At 43.9% G+C, this 8,064-nt stretch overlaps 1 pseudogene; it reads left to right on the forward strand.

The window, feature by feature from the left end:
* Positions 1-2,450: 2,450 nt before the first annotated feature.
* On the forward strand, positions 2,451-2,568 carry LOC126459543 (5S ribosomal RNA; annotated as a pseudogene).
* Positions 2,569-8,064: the final 5,496 nt, after the last annotated feature.

Below are 8,064 nucleotides of genomic sequence, written 5' to 3' on the forward strand. Positions count from 1 at the left end.
AACCCTAAATTGAAGAAATATGTCAGATAAATTAATAAGAGACAGTACTTACACCACATGGTACACAAAACAAGTTAGAACACCACGAAGCAACGGAAAAGCATGCCGAATTTAAATGAATGCAGAACCGTAAAATATTGCAGTACCGCCGAGACTGGCGACGTTTAATAGAAGTTACGATGCGAGATGCTTTTAATAGTGTCCACAACGAAACTCTGTCTCGAAATCTGGAAGGAAACCCAAAGAGATTCTGGTCGAATGTAAAGTACATCAGCAGGCAAGACCAAGTCAGTACCTTCACTGCAACTTACTACAGTGCCACTAAAGTAGAGCTACTGCCGGCTGCGGTGGCCGAGCGGTTCTAGGCGCGCAGTCCGGAACCGCGCGACTGCTACGGTCGCAGGTTCGAATCCTGCCTCGGGCATGGATGTGTGTGATGTCCTTAGGTTAGTTAGGTTTAAGTAGTTCTACGTTCTAGGAGACTGATGACCACAGTAGTTAAGTCCCATAGTGCTCAGAGCCATTTGAACCATTTTGAGCAGAGCTACTACACAGTTTTACGAAATCTCTTCACCAAAGAAGACGAAGTAAATATTCCAGAGTTCGCATTAAGAACAACTGCAAACAGAGTAACTTAAAAGAAGATATCCTCGGTGAAGCGAAGCAGCTAAAATCCCTTCATAAAAGCGAGGCCTCCGGTCCATATTGTATACCGGTCAGGTCCAGCTGCATGCTTAACAATCATTTACAATCGCTCGCTCGTCGAAAGATCTGTACCTAAAGGCTGGAAAGCTCCACAAGCCACACCATTACCCAGTGGAGGAAATAGCAGTAATCCTCTGAATTATAGAACATTATCGATAACATCGATTTGCAGTAGGATTTGGGAATATATACGGTGCTAGAACATTGTGAGTTACCTCGAATAAAACGACTTATTGACAAACAGCCAACACAGATTCAAAAAATATCGTTCTCACAAAATAATGAGTGATACCGACAGGGGATGTCGAACTGATTCCATATTTGTAGACTTTCATGAGGCTTTTCACTTTGTTCCTCACAAGCGACTTCTAATCAGATTGCTTGCCTATGGAATATCGCCTCAGTTGTGCGACTGAATTCGTGATTTTCTGTCAGAAAAGTCACAGTTCATAGTAACTGACGGAAAGTCATCCAGTAAAACATAAGTAAATTCTGGCGTTATCCAAGGAAGTGTTTCAGGGCTGATCTAGATAAACGATTTTGGAGACAATGTGATCAGCCCACTTAGATTGTTTGCAAATGATATGGCCATTTACCGCCATGTAAAGCCACCAAATCATCAAAACAAATTGTAAAATGATTTAGACGAGGTATGTGCATGCTGCGAAAAGTGGCATTGACACTAAATAATGAAAAGTATGAAGGCATCCACAAGAGCACTAAAATGATACCTTTAAATTTCAGTTACACGATAAATCAAAGAAATCTAAAGGGAGCAAACTCAGCTACATACATAGGGATAATAGCCGCAAATAACTTAAATTGGAACAACCACATATGTAATGTTGTGGAAAAGGCAAGCCAAAGACTACTATTTATTGGCAGAACACTTAGAAAATGTAACAGGTCTACTAAGGAGACGTCTTACACTAAGTTTGTCAGCCCTCTTCTGGAGTATTGCTGTGCGGTGTGGAATACGTATCACATAGGACAGACGGAGGACATCGAAAAAGTTTAGAGAAGGAGAGCTCGTTTTGTATCATCGAGAAGTAGGGGAGTGAGTGTCACGGATATGATGAAGAAGGGGTGAAAATCACTAAAACAAAGGCATTCTTCGTTGCAGCAGAATCGTCTCATGAAGTTTCAACCACTAACGTCACATACAAGGTGCGTTCAGTAAGTAATGCACCACTTTTTTATGAAAGCAGAGTGGTTTTATTCGGGATTCTCCATTCTCTACGCTACAAAATCCCATTTTTCAACATAATCTCCATTCAGTATGCCGGCCTTACATCCCCTTATTCGGAGGGCTTGTGTGCCCACATGTTACCACTCTGCTGGTCGAGGTCGGAGCCAACGTATTCCTGCACCGATAACCTCCACATCAGCCACCTACTCCATCTCGCGGAGTTCATCCTTCTCCATTTGGCCAAACAGCGGAAATCGAGAGGTGAGAGATCTGGGCTGTAAGGTGGATGAGGAAGAACAGTATAATGAAGTTTTGTGTGACGCTCTTGGGTGCGCATACTTGTTGAGGCCTTTGTCATGGAGAACTTGATCTGCATTTTTATGGCGACGAACATTCTGAAGCCGTTTCTGCGGGTAGCACAATACAGTGCAGATTTGATCGCTGCACTATGAGGGAGGACATCAAACACAATCACCTCTTCAGAGTCCCAGAAGACAATCGCCAAGACTTAACCGGCTGAGGTGTAGAGCTGTTCTTCGGAGTTTTGTTTTCAGAGGCCAACGGCCTTGCCGCAGTGGTAACACCGGTTCCCGTCAGATCACAGAAGTTAAGCGCTGTAGGGCTGGACTAGCACTTGGATGGGTGACCACCCAGTCTGCCGAGCGCTGTTGGCAAGCGGGGTGCACTCAGCCCTTGTGAGGCAAACAGAGGAGCTACTTGACTGAAAAGTGGCCGGCTCTGGCCCCGGAAACTGACAAATCACACGTCTTTACAACCGAAAATGGCCGAGACAAAAATGTGTTACATTACTTATTGATCACCTCTTGTAGCTTTCTTACTGCTCGCTTTTGTGCAATCAGTACTTTCTTTCTAAGTGGTGAGTTACCCTAAGAAATTATTCCGCAAGTCATTAGTGAGTGGAAATATGCAAAATGTATCAGGAGATTAATTCGTTTACTTCCAAGATGGGCAATTATATGAAAAGCAAACATCGCTGAACTTGTTTGAAACGTTCAGTGATACGATTCTTCCATTTCAAGTTTTCATCAATATATAAACCCAAAAAGTTGGAGCGTTCTGCACTATTTACTGACTCCTGCTTCTGTGCCATATCAATTTTTGGCATGATTCTTTTTGTTGTACAGAACTGAAAATAGTGGTTCTTTTCAATAATTAGGGCGAGTCCACTTTCTGATAACCACTTTATAATTCTTTGGAAAATATCATTTCTGTTGCTTTCTCTCTAATGGGATTTATTACAACGGTAGTATCGTCAACGTTGAGGTTGATTCACATATAAGGCATAGGGCTTGATTCAAAATTGAACCACGTGACTTCTTCCCAGTCACTAAAATTTTCTAGCTTTCTAACGTTATTTGAACTAGTCAGCACAACGTTTAGCTCTCTGTTAAGAATGGTTTAGACTAGTTTTGTGTAAAGCCTTCATTCCATGAAACTTGAGATTGTCGAAGAGTTTAACATCATGCACACAATCAAACGCCTGTGACAGGCAACAAAAAAATCACAACTGACGACATTTTGTTATTTACGGCTTTTAATATTAGTTAGCTGAATGTACTTCTCAGATCCTCAACTGACACGCATAATTTCGGCTCATTTTGAAAATTATTGCTTCTCTTGTTTAATCTATTAAACAAGGACACTACGCCATTCATTTTATTCTGTAGACATTTCGAAGCTGATGGGGACGGCAGCTGTTAGAAGCTGAAAAATATCATTGAAAGGAACCGCGTCAAAATTGAGAGAATTTTATGAAAGTTTTTTGGGAGATAGTACTTGCATTGTAGACGTAGCGTGGGCGTACTATGGTCAATTAGTAGATAACAGATACGCTACTTGCGTGAAGTATGGAGCGAAATAAGCTTTCAGTACAACGTTACGAGAGTAGCAGAGATTTTACATCTCCGAGATCTTTTCTTAAAAATATAAAGGCAAAGAATTCGTTTCGTGGAAAGAGAGTGGAACTGATGTATTTTTAAGTGTACCGCTGTTTATCTGCCAATAAATGGAGCGGAGTTTTACTTGGTTCTTGTAAAAATACCTTCGAGGGCTAAACAGTGATGTATTGTTCTTCGGACTTCATATAACGATTCTCTCTCTCTCTCTCTCTCTGTCACTCTATACGATGAAGCTGTTTACGGAAGACGAAAGTTCACGCAGTTTTTACATCGGTACATACAATTTCCAATTTTAGCTGTGTAGTCTTTGTACATTTTAATTCTCAGTATCACTGCATACTGTTGTATTTTCAGTTTCTCGGCCGGCCTCAGTCGCCGAGCGGTTCTAGGCGCTTCAGTCTGGAACCGCGCGACCGCTACGGTCGCAGGTTCGAATCCTGCCTCGGGCATGGATGTGTGTAATGTCGTTAGGTTAGTTAGGTTTAAGTAGTTCTAAGTTCTAGGGGACTGATGACCTCAGAGGTTGAATCCCATAGTGCTCAGAGCCATTTGAACCATTTTTCAGTTTCTCATATCAAACATTTACGGCATGGTTACTTACGAGACAAACCCCTGTCTCATCAGCCACCTACATGCTCGAAGAGATGGTGCATTTGAATGACACTGGACTCGCATGCGGCTGGACGGCGGTTCAGATCCCCTATCAGTCGTTCCCATATCAACCGTGAAAAAGTCGGGATGGTTCTTCAGAGAGATGAACCGAAGATTTCCTCCTCTGCCCTTTTCCTATCAAACCTCTTTCTGCCATGACCTCTAGATGGGTGGGCCATTAACCGTTCCATATCCTAACTGCAGTTTTTTTTTCAATTCTACCTAAAAACGGTGAAAAATACATCGCAGATGCTAACTGCAATGGAAGATTTATGATGAACACTTCTTTCACGAGAAGATGTTTCAGTATGGTAAACAATATTAATATAATATATCTAGTATCGGTACTGCGTGTTAAAATACAAAATTTCAAGGATGGACCGGAAATGTCACCATTAATAAAATGTTCCGGGCTGTTATGCCGTGATCGAATTGATTTCACCATAAAACCAGAAATTTCGTGGAGTGCATTTTCGAGGGTAATCGTAGCCTCTTTGAATGTCCTATTCATACTCTGGCTCACTACTGACTAGAGTAAAATTCCACTTTCACGTAGTAGCCTGACGTCATATGTTTTGAACACGCGAGCGCAATTGTGCCTTGTTGACTGCCATCGTCCGCTGTTGCTATCAGCCCATGGTGAGAGATTGGTACATGTCTTCTTCTTCACCGGAAACGAGGTGTCATTCAGTCATCTCAACGGGATCAATCAGAAGATCCAGTTCACCACGGACGAGGAGGCAGGCGGGAGATTAAATTTCGTTGGTCTTTCCAAGAAATAAAATGATAGCTTGAGCGAGACGTTTCGCCGAAAACACCGCGCACACACACAGTTGCCTACGCCGGGATTCGAAACACCACGCACAACAAAAGCAACATAAAAACTTTGGCGGTAGTTTTTTAAATACTCGTCATCTGTTTTGTAAAGGCTTCGTCGCTACTGCTGTGGAGGCCGAGTTGCCACTGTTGTTACGGCAGGCCGAGTTCGTGAGTTCTTGAAACGGCTTCTGGTGCAGTACTCCGGTAAGACAATTTCTCCCTGCCACTGTTACACAGCAATGCCCCAGGGTCAGGTAACAACGAAGGTTCTGCAACACTTCAACAAATTGGTAACAAAGTCACACAAATTAATTAAAAGGCTTACTTATCGTGACTTGTCGAATAATGACGTCTACAACACTGGATGCAATATAACACAGAAACGGCCCTCAATGGCAAAGTGTAGGTAAACTTCACAGGACATAGCAAATGGAATTTACAACAACTGTCTGTTCACTTCTGTGAGTTCACTATGCGACGTTCCCTGACTAAGTCAACCCTGGACGATGACCTATAACCAAGTGGGCGAGAGCTGCTCTTCTATTTTCCGAGTGTGCTTCTGTCTGTCGCCGTCCGATCATTGGCGGATTGTACTCGGTCGGCAACTGGCCGAGGCGAAGCCGATATCTTGATCCTCAGCGCCGCCCGTGGCGCTGATGGAACTGGGGCAAGTAGCGAGTCTCTATGGCACGGGCACCAGCTCGCATCTTTGCGCCTGCGATGCCTTTGCCCTCGCTGTGTCTTGCTTGGACGATACAGCAGATAGAACAAAGACAGCCTGCGAACCAGAGATGCTTGACTCAGGATTAAAACCTCTCACTAGTTCATTGCACAAGAATGGTTATTCGTCCGCTGAGGTGAATAGGACGTTAAGACCACCACATAGAAATGGTAGCTATGCTCAAGCGCCGGTGAAATATGAAGTTTTTCCGCCTTTCATTAAGGACCTTACCGACTGTGTAAGAAAAGTTTTGAAAAAGCGGAGCATCGCGGTAATCTACAACTCCACCCGGAAGGTACAAGACCACCTATAATTGGCCAAGAATGCTTAGTGGCTCTGAGCACTATGGGACTTAACTTCTGAGGTCATCAGTCCCCTAGAACTTAGAACTACTTAAACCTAACTAACCTAAATACATCACACACATCCTTGCCCGAGGCAGGATTCGAACCTGCGACCGTAGCAGTCCCGCGGTCCGGACTGCAGCGCCTAGAACCGCACGGCCACCGTCTAGTGGTATATGATACGTAAAATCTGTTTATGTTGTGCACCTGTGTATTGTATTATACACCCTGTTTTCTCATTTTAAATTTACCGTCTTCAATTGTATTTTACTTCGTCAAAGTTTTAGGTTAAGTTATTGCACAAGTGTTGCTCCTGGTAATTCCATCTTATTAATGTTTTATGTGCATTACATTTATAAAGTTTTAGTGGGTATGTACAGGGCTATTAAAAATGATTGAAGCGATTTCATAAATTCACTGTAGCTCCATTCATTCACATATGGTTCAAATGGCTCTGAGCACTATGGGACTTAACATCTATGGTCATCAGTCCCCTAGAACTTAGAACTACTTAAACCTAACTAACCTAAGGACATCACACAACACCCAGCCATCACGAGGCAGAGAAAATCCCTGACCCCGCCGGGAATCGAACCCGGGAACCCGGGCGTGGGAAGCGAGAACGCTACCGCACGACCACGAGCTGCGGGCTCACATATGGTCACGAAACACTACAGACGCGTAGAAAAACTCATAAAGTTTTGTTCGGCTGCAGCCGCACTTCAGGTTTCTGCCGCCAGAGCGCTCGAGAGCGCACTGAGACAAAATAGCGACAGGAGCCGACAAAGCGTATGTCGTGCTTGAAATGCACTCACATCAGTCAGTCATAACAGTGCGACGACACTTCAGGACGAAGTTCAACAAAGATCCACCGACTGCTAACTCCATTCGGCGATGGTATGCGCAGTTTAAAGCTTCTGGATGCCTCTGTAAGGGGAAATCAACGGGTCCGCCTGCAGTGAGCGAAGAAACGGTTGAACGCTTGCGGCCAAGTTTCACGCGTAGCCCGCGGAAGTCGACGAATAAAGCAAGCAGGGAGCTAAACGTACCACAGCCAACGGTTTGGAAAATCTTACGGAAAAGGCTAAAGCAAAAGCCTTGCCGTTTACAATTGCTACAAGCCCTGACACCCGATGACAAAGTCAAACGCTTTGAATTTTGGGCGCGGTTGCAACAGCTCATGGAAGAGGATGCGTTCAGTGCGAAACTTGTTTTCAGTGATGAAGCAACATTTTTTCTTAATGGTGAAGTGAACAGACACAATGTGCGAATCTGGGCGGTAGAGAATCCTCACGCATTTGTGCAGCAAATTCGCAATTCACAAAAAGTTAACGTGTTTTGTGCAATCTCACGGTTTGAAGTTTACGGCCCCTTTTTCTTCTGCGAAAAAAACGTTACAGGACACGTGTATCTGGACATGCTGGAAACTTGGCTCATGCCACAACTGGAAACCGACAGCGCCGACTTAATCTTTCAACAGGATGGTGCTCCATCGCACTTCCACCATGATGTTCGGCATTTCTTAAACAGGAGATTGGAAAACCGATGGATCGGCCGTGGTGGAGATCATGATCAGCAATTCATGTCATGGCGTCCACGCTCTCCCGACTTAACCCCATGCGATTTCTTTCTGTGTGGTTAAGTGAAAGATTCAGTGTTTAAACCTCCTCTACCAAGAAACGTGCCAGAACTGCGAGCTCGCATCAACGATGCTTT

This window comes from Schistocerca serialis, chromosome 2 (assembly GCF_023864345.2).
Source record: "Schistocerca serialis cubense isolate TAMUIC-IGC-003099 chromosome 2, iqSchSeri2.2, whole genome shotgun sequence".
Lineage (NCBI taxonomy): Eukaryota > Metazoa > Arthropoda > Insecta > Orthoptera > Acrididae > Schistocerca > Schistocerca serialis.